Source organism: Bombus huntii, unplaced genomic scaffold (assembly GCF_024542735.1).
Source record: "Bombus huntii isolate Logan2020A unplaced genomic scaffold, iyBomHunt1.1 ctg00000199.1, whole genome shotgun sequence".
NCBI classification, from domain to species: Eukaryota; Metazoa; Arthropoda; class Insecta; order Hymenoptera; family Apidae; genus Bombus; species Bombus huntii.
Window position 1 is genome coordinate 50,001 of NW_026099430.1, and position 15,588 is coordinate 65,588.

Here is a 15,588-nt window from a genome sequence, read left to right on the forward strand (position 1 = left end):
CCTGATATGAAAAAAAAATCGGTCACGAGGAGAACACTACGAGTATATACGTTCGATAACCGATACACGAAGCGGTGCATAAGCGGGCGGTCGCCCTCGTAAGGACGACTCACGACGCCGCGAGCACTCACGCAGGTCCGTGACCGGTTCTCTCCGCTCTTATTCGTATCCCTTCGTATACCTTCGTCCGACTCTGAAACGTTCTCTTATAATTTTTAAGAAGAACGACGGCGGGTTGTCAAGGCAAGAAGGGACAGAGAGAGACAGAGGTAGAGTTTCGTAGTCTCCCGTGAACACGATAGATTATATATCGAGCATGCGTACGACTTGCACGGTCTCTGCACGACCGCGACGAACGCCGACGAGCGTCCAACAATCGCTCGTACGTCGCGTATGTTCTCTCCGTCCGCTCTTATTCGTATCCTCGTTCTTGTACCTTCGTCCGACTCTGAAACGTTCTCTTATATAAAGAAGAACGACGGCGGGTTGTTAAGGCAAGAAGGGACAGAGAGAGACAGATACGGAGAGTAACGATACGCAACGCAAGCAGTCTTAGGTTTACGTGAGCAACCCTCAGCCAGGCGTGGTCCAGGAATTGTATCCGTGGACCGCAATGTGCGTTCGAAATGTCGATGTTCATGTGTCCTGCAGTTCACACGTTGACGCGCAATTAGCTGCGTTCTTCATCGACCCACGAGCCAAGTGATCCACCGTTCAGGGTAATCTTTTATAAATTTACAACAGTTCAATACTCAAATGTACTCTTCTCGGTTCTAGCGAAGCCGAGTTCCGTCACGTTCGACCAACGGGAATCGAACGCGCAGAAGTCGCCATAGGATTGACGACACAAAAACGTTCGAAAAAAAAAGAAAACGACGAACGCGCGAAGATACGCGCGTTCGCCGGCCGGGCGTAAAGTACATTATGATATATAACAACCATCGAGATCGAAGCTCCGTTCGTCAGGAAACGACGGGGATATATACACCCGATTCTGAATCCTCTGTACAGCACACGATCTCGCGAACGAGTAAGCACGGTGGCTAGCCCATGTTATATATGTGTTTGATTCTACTCTCTCGTCCAATTATTCAAGAAACAGCGCGCGTGCATCTCTCCATCGTTCGGGTGATAGTAAAGATTCGATGGGATTCGCGCGGCCGTCCGCCTCGAGCGGTCTTTCGTCCCAATATCCAGAAGCAGAGTTTGAAAAACTCTAGCGACGGCACGGGTGTCCGACTCACGACATCGAGGTTTCGAAGCCGGCGATCCCCTCCGAACGGATGGCGACCACGCGACCGACTGAAAGCATGAAAAATCGACGAAAGATAGAACACATCTCCGTTCGGGTGGTGTTTTTTCTTTAAAAAAAAAAAAAAAAACAAAAATTCGATGGGACTCGCAGCCATCGTCCTCGCGCGGTCTTTCGTCCCGATATCCAGAAGCAGAGTTTGAAAAACTCTAGCGACGGCACGGGTGTCCGACTCACGACAACGAGGATAGACAGCCGGTCCCCTCCGAACGGGTTATGCGATGATAAACTCGATGAAACTTTAGTCTCGTTCAGGTAGTGTGTGTCTTGTAAATCAAAAATTCGATGGGACACGCATCCATCGTCCTCGCGCGGTCTTTCGTCCCAACATCCAGAAGCAGAGTTTGAAAAACTCTAGCGACGGCACGGGTGTCCGACTCACGACAACGAGGATAGACAGCCGGTCCCCTCTGAACGGTATATTATATATGAGATGATAGACGACAAACTGGATGAAACTTTAAGTCTCGTTCAGGTAGTGTGTAAATCAAAAATTCGATGGGACTCGCATCCGTCGTCCTCGCGCGGTCTTTCGTCCCGATATCCAGAAGCAGAGTTTGAAAAACTCTAGCGACGGCACGGGTGTCCGACTCACGACAACGAGGAAAGACAGCCGGTCCCCTCTGAACGGTATATTATATGAAACTTTAAGTCTCGTTCAGGTAGTGTGTAAGTCAAAAATTCGATGGGACTCGCATCCGTCGTCCTCGCGCGGTCTTTCGTCCCGATATCCAGAAGCAGAGTTTGAAAAACTCTAGCGACGGCACGGGTGTCCGACTCACGACAACGAGGATAGACAGCCGGTCCCCTCTGAACGGTATATTATATGCGATGATAGACGACAAACTGGATGAAACTTTAAGTCTCGTTCAGGTAGTGTGTAAATAAAAAATTCGATGGGACTCGCATCCGTCGTCCTCGCGCGGTCTTTCGTCCCGATATCCAGAAGCAGAGTTTGAAAAACTCTAGCGACGGCACGGGTGTCCGACTCACGACAACGAGGAAAGACAGCCGGTCCCCTCTGAACGGTATATTATATGAAACTTTAAGTCTCGTTCAGGTAGTGTGTAAGTCAAAAATTCGATGGGACTCGCATCCGTCGTCCTCGCGCGGTCTTTCGTCCCGATATCCAGAAGCAGAGTTTGAAAAACTCTAGCGACGGCACGGGTGTCCGACTCACGACAACGAGGATAGACAGCCGGTCCCCTCTGAACGGTATATAATATGAAACTTTAAGTCTCGTTCAGGTAGTGTGTAAGTCAAAAATTCGATGGGACTCGCATCCGTCGTCCTCGCGCGGTCTTTCGTCCCGATATCCAGAAGCAGAGTTTGAAAAACTCTAGCGACGGCACGGGTGTCCGACTCACGACAACGAGGATAGACAGCCGGTCCCCTCTGAACGGTATATAATATACATTATGCGACGGTAGACGATCAACTAGACGAAACTTTAGTCTCGTTCAGGTGGTGTAAAAAAAATTCGATGGGATACGCACGCACGGCTGTCGTCGTCCTCGAGCGGTCTTTCGTCCCAATATCCAGAAGCAGAGTTTGAAAAACTCTAGCGACGGCACGGGTGTCCGACTCACGACATCGAGGCTTCGAAGCCGGCGGCGTTCCCCTCTGAACGAACTTCGGCTAGACTAGTTACGAATCGTTGCTACACATCGTCTTCATCGTCGTCGTCGTCGACATCGACATCATCATCATATCATCATCATCATCATCATCATCATCATCGGTCATCGTCGCATAGCGGGCCAACATCCACGCGATGCGTCTTCGTTCTAGGTTACCCGATCCACGAGTATGTTACACGTGGTTTCGTTATTTCGAACGAAACGACATACGAAGAGCACACGCCCTTTGGGTAGGAAGCACGTTTCGAGAACGACGAGAGTTTCGATGAAAGAGACGAGAGAAGTCGACGCAGAAGGTATCCATGGATCTTCGAAGAGAACCTTCGAAGATGTATATCGGTATCCTTTCGCTCTGCGCGACTCGCTACAAGTTCTTTCGCTCTCGTCGACTCGTTCTAGACGCTTCGTTCGATCCCAAAGAGGAGTCTTCGATATGTCCCGTTGCTAGGAGGAGAACAAACGCAACACAGACCACGAAACATAGAAGAGAATAGGCGAGCATGATCACTCCGACACGAGGCACTTTAGAGATTTTCTTATTAGTTTGCATGGACTTTTATATTTCGTTTGTACGGTTTCCACGATGCAAATACGAAATACGAGATCGTGACGGCGGGTCTTTCTGTGTACGGCCTCTCGCAGGCGCCACGACTGCATTTCTCTTTACACCTGGTTTCCATCGTAATTTTTTCGTTTGATATCGAGCCTTAACTTTTGTTGGCTCTTTCGAAGCTAGAGTTCCCTTTTATTAGAATTTCATATATATATATATTATATGTTATATGTTTTATTCGGAGACGGCGGGTCTTTCTGTTTACGACCTCACGCAGGCGCCTCGAATAAGTTTCATTCGCATTTCGTTTTTATACTTGTATATATATATCTCTTCATCCCGATGATCGAGAGAGAGTGCCACCTTCTCTTCGTATAATTCCGTAGCTGGAGGGTCGTCTCCTCCTTAAGAATATTTCTATTCGTGCCAACGGAGGTTGCCAAGCTCCCTGGCGTTTTCGTTTGTTAAAGTATATAGCTTGTTAATACGTCGTATATACTTTCGTCGATACAGGAGGAGTACGGCTCCTTACCGACCATTGTGATATATATTTCATAGTTTTTATATGTGTTCAAGTCAAATTCTTTTGGTATCGTATCGTTAATGATCCTTCCGCAGGTTCACCTACGGAAACCTTGTTACGACTTTTACTTCCTCTAAATGATCAAGTTTGGTCATCTTCCCGGTAACATCGGCAATGCTTATCACATTGGCCGCGCACCAGTCCGAAGACCTCACTAAATCATTCAATCGGTAGTAGCGACGGGCGGTGTGTACAAAGGGCAGGGACGTAATCAACGCGAGCTTATGACTCGCGCTTACTGGGAATTCCTCGTTCATGGGGAATAATTGCAAGCCCCAATCCCTAGCACGAAGGAGGTTCAGCGGGTTACCCGGGCCTTTCGGCCAGGGAAAACACGCTGATTCCTTCAGTGTAGCGCGCGTGCGGCCCAGAACATCTAAGGGCATCACAGACCTGTTATTGCTCAATCTCGTGCGGCTAGAAGCCGCCTGTTCCTCTAAGAAGATTTGTTTGTACGTTGGTAGTAAAAACCCACCGACCGAAGCCGGGGGCCTTCGAGATACCATAAGTTACGTCTATTTAGCAGGCTAGAGTCTCGTTCGTTATCGGAATTAACCAGACAAATCGCTCCACCAACTAAGAACGGCCATGCACCACCACCCACCGAATCAAGAAAGAGCTATCAATCTGTCAATCCTTCCGGTGTCCGGGCCTGGTGAGGTTTCCCGTGTTGAGTCAAATTAAGCCGCAGGCTCCACTCCTGGTGGTGCCCTTCCGTCAATTCCTTTAAGTTTCAGCTTTGCAACCATACTTCCCCCGGAACCCAAAAGCTTTGGTTTCCCGGAAGCTGCCCGCCGAGTCATCGGAGGAACTTCGGCGGATCGCTGGCTGGCATCGTTTATGGTTAGAACTAGGGCGGTATCTGATCGCCTTCGAACCTCTAACTTTCGTTCTTGATTAATGAAAACATTTTTGGCAAATGCTTTCGCTTCTGTCCGTCTTGCGACGATCCAAGAATTTCACCTCTAACGTCGCAATACGAATGCCCCCATCTGTCCCTATTAATCATTACCTCGGGGCTCCGAAAACCAACAAAATAGAACCGAGGTCCTATTCCATTATTCCATGCACACAGTATTCAGGCGAAGGTAGCCTGCTTTAAGCACTCTAATTTGTTCAAAGTAAACGTATCGGCCCACCTCGACACTCAGTGAAGAGCACCGCGATGGGATATTAGTTGGACCGCCCGCGAGGAGCTAAGCCCACCGATAGGACGTACCACATAATGCCAGTTAAACACCGCGAGCGGTGAACCGACACTGTGACACACAGATTCAACTACGAGCTTTTTAACCGCAACAACTTTAATATACGCTATTGGAGCTGGAATTACCGCGGCTGCTGGCACCAGACTTGCCCTCCAATTGGTCCTCGTTAAAGGATTTAAAGTGTACTCATTCCGATTACGGGGCCTCGGATGAGTCCCGTATCGTTATTTTTCGTCACTACCTCCCCGTGCCGGGAGTGGGTAATTTGCGCGCCTGCTGCCTTCCTTGGATGTGGTAGCTGTTTCTCAGGCTCCCTCTCCGGAATCGAACCCTGATTCCCCGTTACCCGTTACAACCATGGTAGGCGCAGAACCTACCATCGACAGTTGATAAGGCAGACATTTGAAAGATGCGTCGCCGGTGCTAGATGACCATGCGATCAGCACAAAGTTATTCAGAGTCACCAAAACAAACGATGGACGGACAGACGAGCCATCCGCCACCGATTGGTTTTGATCTAATAAAAGCATTCCTACCATCTCTGGTCGGAATCTGTTTGCATGTATTAGCTCTAGAATTACCACAGTTATCCAAGTAAATGTAGGTATGATCTAAGAAACCATAACTGATTTAATGAGCCATTCGCGGTTTCACCTTAATGCGGCATGTACTGAGACATGCATGGCTTAATCTTTGAGACAAGCATATGACTACTGGCAGGATCAACCAGGGATCTTATTCGTATAACAATTCTTATAAATTTCGTTTAAGTTCTCTTCGTGTCGTAGGTGGGACGTAAGCACCGTACGACGAGACTTTTCGTTCTTAAGATAGATATATCTATAAAATATATCTCCTAGCGACGTTCGAGATACACCCATAGTTCAGTAATAATCTTCGAACGCCGCTCGCAGCCACTTTGTAATTCTCAACTCCACCTCCTCTCTTCTCTCTCTCTCTTTCTCATAGTCTTATATAAAATGTTTAGAATCGTACTTCTAAAGGAACATTTCCATAATGCTGTCTTCGTGTAAAAAGACTTATTAGAATATCTTAGCGGTAAAGCACGTATACGCACCTCACGCTGAACGAACAAGCGCGTATCCCAGTGCGTCGCGCTGGACATACCGTAAGAATATTCTTTCAATCGGTAGAACATTTTCGGCAGAAGACATACTACGCAAAGATAGTACGCTCCTACCGCCTCATCGGATACTTCTGCGAAAGCAGAAGTTTTTATAGAAAGCAGACGGTTATACTCTTTTGAATGAATCGATGCTCAGTTAGTACAAGCACACACGCATCTAACAATTTTTGTTAGAATACGTACACACAGGTCACCAGCTTCCCGACTCAGGGGAACCTTGCCACGATATTTGGTCATTACGTCCAGGACAGCGACCCGCGGCGCAGCAGTGTAGAGAAAAAACCAGAACGAGAACGGAGGAACAGTCGAGAAATAGCGTAAAATACACTAAGACTCGAGGAGCGGTGACTGAATTCTCAACCGAGGCCGTAGAATAGCCACGCGCTCAACGCTGTTCCGACCGAACCGTCCGGCTCGACGTCTCTCTTATAGATACGAAAGCGCCAGCCGGAAGGCCGGCGCCGGCCGGGCTAGCGGCCGCGCGCTTACGGTGCAAAACCTCCGTAGCAACGTACCGTTCGGAAGGGACGCTGGAACTTAGTCTCGCGAACGCTCGATCACTACTATACAAAGCCAATATCCAACCATCGAAATACATTACCAGACGTTTTATTAACATAATAGAAATGCATTTTTACCAAAAAATTAATTTTTTTTTTCACCGAAAAATTGCATCAGTAAACATACTCTTTTATCGAATACGGACAAAAAATAAGTTTATAATCAATTACAATACGTTAAAATAAGTAGAAATATGCAAAAAAATATATACCTTGTAACGTTAATTAACGAAAAAATTAGAAAAATATCCCAGTCGTGTCAGTTCGACGAACGCTAATTTTTTGAAAAAATCGATAAAAATGTTTAATCCCGACGTATTTAATAGAGATAGAACGATTCCCGTAAAAAAATTTATACCTTGTAACGCTTTTTAACGAATAAACTCGAAAAAACTTTTTCGCCCTCGGAATTTTTCTAAGTCCCAACGTACCGGCTCGGAATTTTTCTATGTTCCAACGACCGGTCGTGTCGGTCCAAACGTTTTTATATCCGTCTGCCGACGATATAAACGCTTAATCCCGACGTATTTTATCGAGTTATAACGATTTCTTGAAAAATATTCGTACGTTATAACGCTTTTTAACGAATTAATCGAAAAAGAGTGTTCGGTCCGAAAATTTTCTAAGTACGAACGACCGGCCGCATAGGTCCGTTTTTAAAAATCGTTCTCGGACGGAAATAAACCATTAATCCCGACGTATTTCGTCGAGTTACGTCGATTTATGCAAAAAAATTCATACCTTGTAACGCTTTTTAACGAATAAACTCGAAAAAACTTTTTCGCCCTCGGAATTTTTCTAAGTCCCAACGTACCGGCTCGGAATTTTTCTATGTTCCAACGACCGGTCGTGTCGGTCCAAACGTTTTTATATCCGTCTGCCGACGATATAAACGCTTAATCCCGACGTATTTTATCGAGTTATAACGATTTCTTGAAAAATATTCGTACGTTATAACGCTTTTTAACGAATTAATCGAAAAAGAGTGTTCGGTCCGAAAATTTTCTAAGTACGAACGACCGGCCGCATAGGTCCGTTTTTAAAAATCGTTCTCGGACGGAAATAAACCATTAATCCCGACGTATTTCGTCGAGTTACGTCGATTTATGCAAAAAAATTCATACCTTGTAACGCTTTTTAACGAATAAACTCGAAAAAACTTTTTCGCCCTCGGAATTTTTCTAAGTCCCAACGTACCGGCTCGGAATTTTTCTATGTTCCAACGACCGGTCGTGTCGGTCCAAACGTTTTTATATCCGTCTGCCGACGATATAAACGCTTAATCCCGACGTATTTTATCGAGTTATAACGATTTCTTGAAAAATATTCGTACGTTATAACGCTTTTTAACGAATTAATCGAAAAAGAGTGTTCGGTCCGAAAATTTTCTAAGTACGAACGACCGGCCGCATAGGTCCGTTTTTAAAAATCGTTCTCGGACGGAAATAAACCATTAATCCCGACGTATTTCGTCGAGTTACGTCGATTTATGCAAAAAAATTCATACCTTGTAACGCTTTTTAACGAATAAACTCGAAAAAACTTTTTCGCCCTCGGAATTTTTCTAAGTCCCAACGTACCGGCTCGGAATTTTTCTATGTTCCAACGACCGGTCGTGTCGGTCCAAACGTTTTTATATCCGTCTGCCGACGATATAAACGCTTAATCCCGACGTATTTTATCGAGTTATAACGATTTCTTGAAAAATATTCGTACGTTATAACGCTTTTTAACGAATTAATCGAAAAAGAGTGTTCGGTCCGAAAATTTTCTAAGTACGAACGACCGGCCGCATAGGTCCGTTTTTAAAAATCGTTCTCGGACGGAAATAAACCATTAATCCCGACGTATTTCGTCGAGTTACGTCGATTTATGCAAAAAAATTCATACCTTGTAACGCTTTTTAACGAATAAACTCGAAAAAACTTTTTCGCCCTCGGAATTTTTCTAAGTCCCAACGTACCGGCTCGGAATTTTTCTATGTTCCAACGACCGGTCGTGTCGGTCCAAACGTTTTTATATCCGTCTGCCGACGATATAAACGCTTAATCCCGACGTATTTTATCGAGTTATAACGATTTCTTGAAAAATATTCGTACGTTATAACGCTTTTTAACGAATTAATCGAAAAAGAGTGTTCGGTCCGAAAATTTTCTAAGTACGAACGACCGGCCGCATAGGTCCGTTTTTAAAAATCGTTCTCGGACGGAAATAAACCATTAATCCCGACGTATTTCGTCGAGTTACGTCGATTTATGCAAAAAAATTCATACCTTGTAACGCTTTTTAACGAATAAACTCGAAAAAACTTTTTCGCCCTCGGAATTTTTCTAAGTCCCAACGTACCGGCTCGGAATTTTTCTATGTTCCAACGACCGGTCGTGTCGGTCCAAACGTTTTTATATCCGTCTGCCGACGATATAAACGCTTAATCCCGACGTATTTTATCGAGTTATAACGATTTCTTGAAAAATATTCGTACGTTATAACGCTTTTTAACGAATTAATCGAAAAAGAGTGTTCGGTCCGAAAATTTTCTAAGTACGAACGACCGGCCGCATAGGTCCGTTTTTAAAAATCGTTCTCGGACGGAAATAAACCATTAATCCCGACGTATTTCGTCGAGTTACGTCGATTTATGCAAAAAAATTCATACCTTGTAACGCTTTTTAACGAATAAACTCGAAAAAACTTTTTCGCCCTCGGAATTTTTCTAAGTCCCAACGTACCGGCTCGGAATTTTTCTATGTTCCAACGACCGGTCGTGTCGGTCCAAACGTTTTTATATCCGTCTGCCGACGATATAAACGCTTAATCCCGACGTATTTTATCGAGTTATAACGATTTCTTGAAAAATATTCGTACGTTATAACGCTTTTTAACGAATTAATCGAAAAAGAGTGTTCGGTCCGAAAATTTTCTAAGTACGAACGACCGGCCGCATAGGTCCGTTTTTAAAAATCGTTCTCGGACGGAAATAAACCATTAATCCCGACGTATTTCGTCGAGTTACGTCGATTTATGCAAAAAAATTCATACCTTGTAACGCTTTTTAACGAATAAACTCGAAAAAACTTTTTCGCCCTCGGAATTTTTCTAAGTCCCAACGTACCGGCTCGGAATTTTTCTATGTTCCAACGACCGGTCGTGTCGGTCCAAACGTTTTTATATCCGTCTGCCGACGATATAAACGCTTAATCCCGACGTATTTTATCGAGTTATAACGATTTCTTGAAAAATATTCGTACGTTATAACGCTTTTTAACGAATTAATCGAAAAAGAGTGTTCGGTCCGAAAATTTTCCAAGTACGAACGACCGGCCGCATAGGTCCGTTTTTAAAAATCGTTCTCGGACGGAAATAAACCATTAATCCCGACGTATTTCGTCGAGTTACGTCGATTTATGCAAAAAAATTCATACCTTGTAACGCTTTTTAAACGAATAAACTCGAAAAAACATTTTCGCCCTCGGAATTTTTCTAAGTCCCAACGTACCGGCTCGGAATTTTTCTATGTTCCAACGACCGGTCGTGTCGGTCCAAACGTTTTTATATCCGTCTGCCGACGATATAAACGCTTAATCCCGACGTATTTTATCGAGTTATAACGATTTCTTGAAAAATATTCGTACGTTATAACGCTTTTTAACGAATTAATCGAAAAAGAGTGTTCGGTCCGAAAATTTTCCAAGTACGAACGACCGGCCGCATAGGTCCGTTTTTAAAAATCGTTCTCGGACGGAAATAAACCATTAATCCCGACGTATTTCGTCGAGTTACGTCGATTTATGCAAAAAAATTCATACCTTGTAACGCTTTTTAACGAATAAACTCGAAAAAACTTTTTCGCCCTCGGAATTTTTCTAAGTCCCAACGTACCGGCTCGGAATTTTTCTATGTTCCAACGACCGGTCGTGTCGGTCCAAACGTTTTATATCCGTCTGCCGACGATATAAACGCTTAATCCCGACGTATTTTATCGAGTTATAACGATTTCTTGAAAAATATTCGTACGTTATAACGCTTTTTAACGAATTAATCGAAAAAGAGTGTTCGGTCCGAAAATTTTCCAAGTACGAACGACCGGCCGCATAGGTCCGTTTTTAAAAATCGTTCTCGGACGGAAATAAACCATTAATCCCGACGTATTTCGTCGAGTTACGTCGATTTATGCAAAAAAATTCATACCTTGTAACGCTTTTTAACGAATAAACTCGAAAAAACTTTTTCGCCCTCGGAATTTTTCTAAGTCCCAACGTACCGGCTCGGAATTTTTCTATGTTCCAACGACCGGTCGTGTCGGTCCAAACGTTTTTATATCCGTCTGCCGACGATATAAACGCTTAATCCCGACGTATTTTATCGAGTTATAACGATTTCTTGAAAAATATTCGTACGTTATAACGCTTTTTAACGAATTAATCGAAAAAGAGTGTTCGGTCCGAAAATTTTCCAAGTACGAACGACCGGCCGCATAGGTCCGTTTTTAAAAATCGTTCTCGGACGGAAATAAACCATTAATCCCGACGTATTTCGTCGAGTTACGTCGATTTATGCAAAAAAATTCATACCTTGTAACGCTTTTTTAACGAATAAACTCGAAAAAACTTTTTCGCCCTCGGAATTTTTCTAAGTCCCAACGTACCGGCTCGGAATTTTTCTATGTTCCAACGACCGGTCGTGTCGGTCCAAACGTTTTTATATCCGTCTGCCGACGATATAAACGCTTAATCCCGACGTATTTTATCGAGTTATAACGATTTCTTGAAAAATATTCGTACGTTATAACGCTTTTTAACGAATTAATCGAAAAAGAGTGTTCGGTCCGAAAATTTTCCAAGTACGAACGACCGGCCGCATAGGTCGTTTTTAAAAATCGTTCTCGGACGGAAATAAACCATTAATCCCGACGTATTTCGTCGAGTTACGTCGATTTATGCAAAAAAATTCATACCTTGTAACGCTTTTTAACGAATAAACTCGAAAAAACTTTTTCGCCCTCGGAATTTTTCTAAGTCCCAACGTACCGGCTCGGAATTTTTCTATGTTCCAACGACCGGTCGTGTCGGTCCAAACGTTTTTATATCCGTCTGCCGACGATATAAACGCTTAATCCCGACGTATTTTATCGAGTTATAACGATTTCTTGAAAAATATTCGTACGTTATAACACTTTTTAACGAGTTATTTGGAGGGGATCTTTCGGCCTTTTCGTAGCGGTGCGAAAAAATTCTAAGTTCCAACGTCCCAGTCACGTTGGTCCGGAGGATGAAATTTTTCAAAAAAATAAAGTGAAATCGCTACTTTCGACTAGATTTCGTCGAAACGTAACGATTTCACGCAAAATTTCGATACGTTATAACGCTTTTTTAGCGAGTTATTTCGAGTTGAACTTTCGGTACTTTCGTAACGGGGCGAAAAAATTCTAAGTTCCAACGTCCCGGTCACGTTGGTCCGGAGGATGAAATTTTTTAAAAAAATAAAGTGAAATCGCTACTTCGACTAGATTTCGTCGAAACGTAACGATTTCACGCAAAATTTCGATACGTTATAACGCTTTTTAGCGAGTTATTTCGAGTTGAACTTTCGGTACTTTCGTAACGGGGCGAAAAAATTCTAAGTTCCAACGTCCCGGTCACGTTGGTCCGGAGGATGAAATTTTTTAAAAAAATAAAGTGAAATCGCTACTTTCGACTAGATTTCGTCGAAACGTAACGATTTCACGCAAAATTTCGATACGTTATAACGCTTTTTAGCGAGTTATTTCGAGTTGAACTTTCGGTACTTTCGTAACGGGGCGAAAAAATTCTAAGTTCCAACGTCCCGGTCAGGTTGGTCCGGAGGACGAAATTTTTTAAAAAAATAAAGTGAAATCGCTACTTTCGACTAGATTTCGTCGAAACGTAACGATTTCACGCAAAATTTCGATACGTTATAACGCTTTTTAGCGAGTTTATTTCGAGTTGAACTTTCGGTACTTTCGTAACGGGGCGAAAAAATTCTAAGTTCCAACGTCCCGGTCACGTTGGTCCGGAGGATGAAATTTTTATAAAAATAAAGTGAAATCGCTACTTTCGACTAGATTTCGTCGAAACGTAACGATTTCACGCAAAATTTCGATACGTTATAACGCTTTTTAGCGAGTTATTTCGAGTTGAACTTTCGGTACTTTCGTAACGGGGCGAAAAAATTCTAAGTTCCAACGTCCCGGTCACGTTGGTCCGGAGGATGAAATTTTTTAAAAAATAAAGTGAAATCGCTACTTTCGACTAGATTTCGTCGAAACGTAACGATTTCACGCAAAATTTCGATACGTTATAACGCTTTTTAGCGAGTTATTTCGAGTTGAACTTTCGGTACTTTCGTAACGGGGCGAAAAAATTCTAAGTTCCAACGTCCCGGTCACGTTGGTCCGGAGGATGAAATTTTTTAAAAAAATAAAGTGAAATCGCTACTTTCGACTAGATTTCGTCGATACGTAACGATTTCACTGATAATTTCGATGCGTTATAACGCTTTTTCTCGAGTTATTTCGACTCGAACGTTCGAACAGTGGCGAATATTTCAAAGTCCCTGCGACGCAACGATACGCTCTTACGCGTTGCTCGCTCGCTCCGCTCGCTCGAAAAAAAAATAGCCCAACCCAAAACCAATCCCTTTCGCGTTCGTTCTTCGATTTCATCGAAATCTTCGTTCGAACGCTCGGGATCGGTTTTGGGTTGGGCTATATTCGTCCGAGCGAGCGCAGCGAGCGAGCATTTGTCGCGATTATTTTCCTCGTTTTCGTCTCTCTCGTGAAACGGGAAAAAACGTGGAAAACGGGAAAAAACGGGAAAAAAACGGGAAAAAACGCGAAGAAACGGGAAAAAACGCGAAAAAACGTTTAAAAATATTTGAAAAAGCGCGCGCGCGCGCGCGCAAGACGAGCTGCGCAGAACGGCGTACCTTAAGAGAGTGTTACCTACTCCGGCGCATACCCGCTGATTCGGAGGTGCGCGCGCAGCGGTAGCACGAGCGGCTAAGTCAGCGGCGTATTGCTTTTTACTGGCACGCGACAAAGTTGCAGCGGCGTATCGCTTTCTATTCGTGCGTCTCGTTGTTTGATTTAAAGGAAAAAAAAAATCGCTACGCACGACCATCGGCCGTACGTAGCGAAATTATTTTTTTTAACCGCAGGAGACAAAGTCCCAGCGGCGTATTGCTTTCTGTTTGTACGCGACTAAGTCCAGCGGCGTATTGCTTTTTACTCGCACGCGACTAAGTCCAGCGGCGTATTGCTTTATGCTCGTACGCGACTAAGTCCAGCGGCGTATTGCTTTCTGTTTGTACGCGACTAAGTCCAGCGGCGTATTGCTTTTTACTCGCACGCGACTAAGTCCAGCGGCGTATTGCTTTCTGTTTGTACGCGACTAAGTCCAGCGGCGTATTGCTTTTTACTCGCACGCGGCTAAGTCCAGCGGCGTATTGCTTTTTACTCGCACGAGACAAAGTCCCAGCGGCGTATCGCTTTCTATTCGTGCGTCTCGTTGTTTGATTTAAAGGAAAAAAAAATCGCTACGCACGACCATCGGCCGTACGTAGCGAAATTATTTTTTTTAACCGCAGGAGGACAAAGTCCCAGCGGCGTATTGCTTTATGCTCGCACGCGACTAAGTCCAGCGGCGTATTGCTTTATGCTCGCACGCGACTAAGTCCAGCGGCGTATTGCTTTCTGTTTGTACGCGACTAAGTCCAGCGGCGTATTGCTTTTTACTCGCACGCGACTAAGTCCAGCGGCGTATTGCTTTATGCTCGCACGCGACTAAGTCCAGCGGCGTATTGCTTTATGCTCGCACGCGACTAAGTCCAGCGGCGTATTGCTTTATGCTCGCACGAGACAAAGTCCCAGCGGCGTATTGCTTTATGCTCGTACGCGACTAAGTCCAGCGGCGTATTGCTTTCTGTTTGTACGCGACTAAGTCCAGCGGCGTATTGCTTTTTACTCGCACGCGACTAAGTCCAGCGGCGTATTGCTTTCTGTTTGTACGCGACTAAGTCCAGCGGCGTATTGCTTTTTACTCGCACGCGACTAAGTCCAGCGGCGTATTGCTTTTTACTCGCACGAGACAAAGTCCCAGCGGCGTATCGCTTTCTATTCGTGCGTCTCGTTGTTTGATTTAAAGGAAAAAAAAATCGCTACGCACGACCATCGCGGCCGTACGTAGCGAAAAATTCCTTTTTTAACCGCACGAGACAAAGTCCCGTAGCGGCTTCTTGTATATCGCTGTTTGACTTTAAAGAAAAAAAAAATTCGCTACGTACGACCATCGTGCGCATCGATGGCCGTACGTAGCGAATAATTTTTTTTCTTTCTTTTTCGTACGTACCATGCCGTGCCGTGCCGCGCGTACGACCGTCGTGCGCATCGACGGACGTACACGCAGCATCGTCGCTGCCTCCGCCGCGTACGGACCGTCGTGCGCATCGACGGCCGTACGTGGGGCTGCTGCTGCTGCTGCATGGTAACGTAACGAAAAACGTACAGCGTGATATGCCGTGTGTGTGTGTGTGGGGTCTCGTCTAACCGACAAGACGAATCCCCAAGC

The 15,588-nt window shown here is 44.5% G+C and overlaps 2 non-coding genes across 2 annotated transcripts; both read right to left on the reverse strand.

Moving 5' to 3' along the window:
- Positions 1–567: 567 nt before the first annotated feature.
- Positions 568–722, reverse strand: LOC126877631 (5.8S ribosomal RNA). The gene has a single exon (XR_007695200.1). It is a non-coding gene; the product is annotated as a 5.8S ribosomal RNA (ribosomal RNA).
- A 3,384-nt stretch (positions 723–4,106) lies between these two features.
- On the reverse strand, positions 4,107–6,029 carry LOC126877625 (small subunit ribosomal RNA). Its single transcript, XR_007695195.1, has one exon. It is a non-coding gene; the product is annotated as a small subunit ribosomal RNA (ribosomal RNA).
- Positions 6,030–15,588: the final 9,559 nt, after the last annotated feature.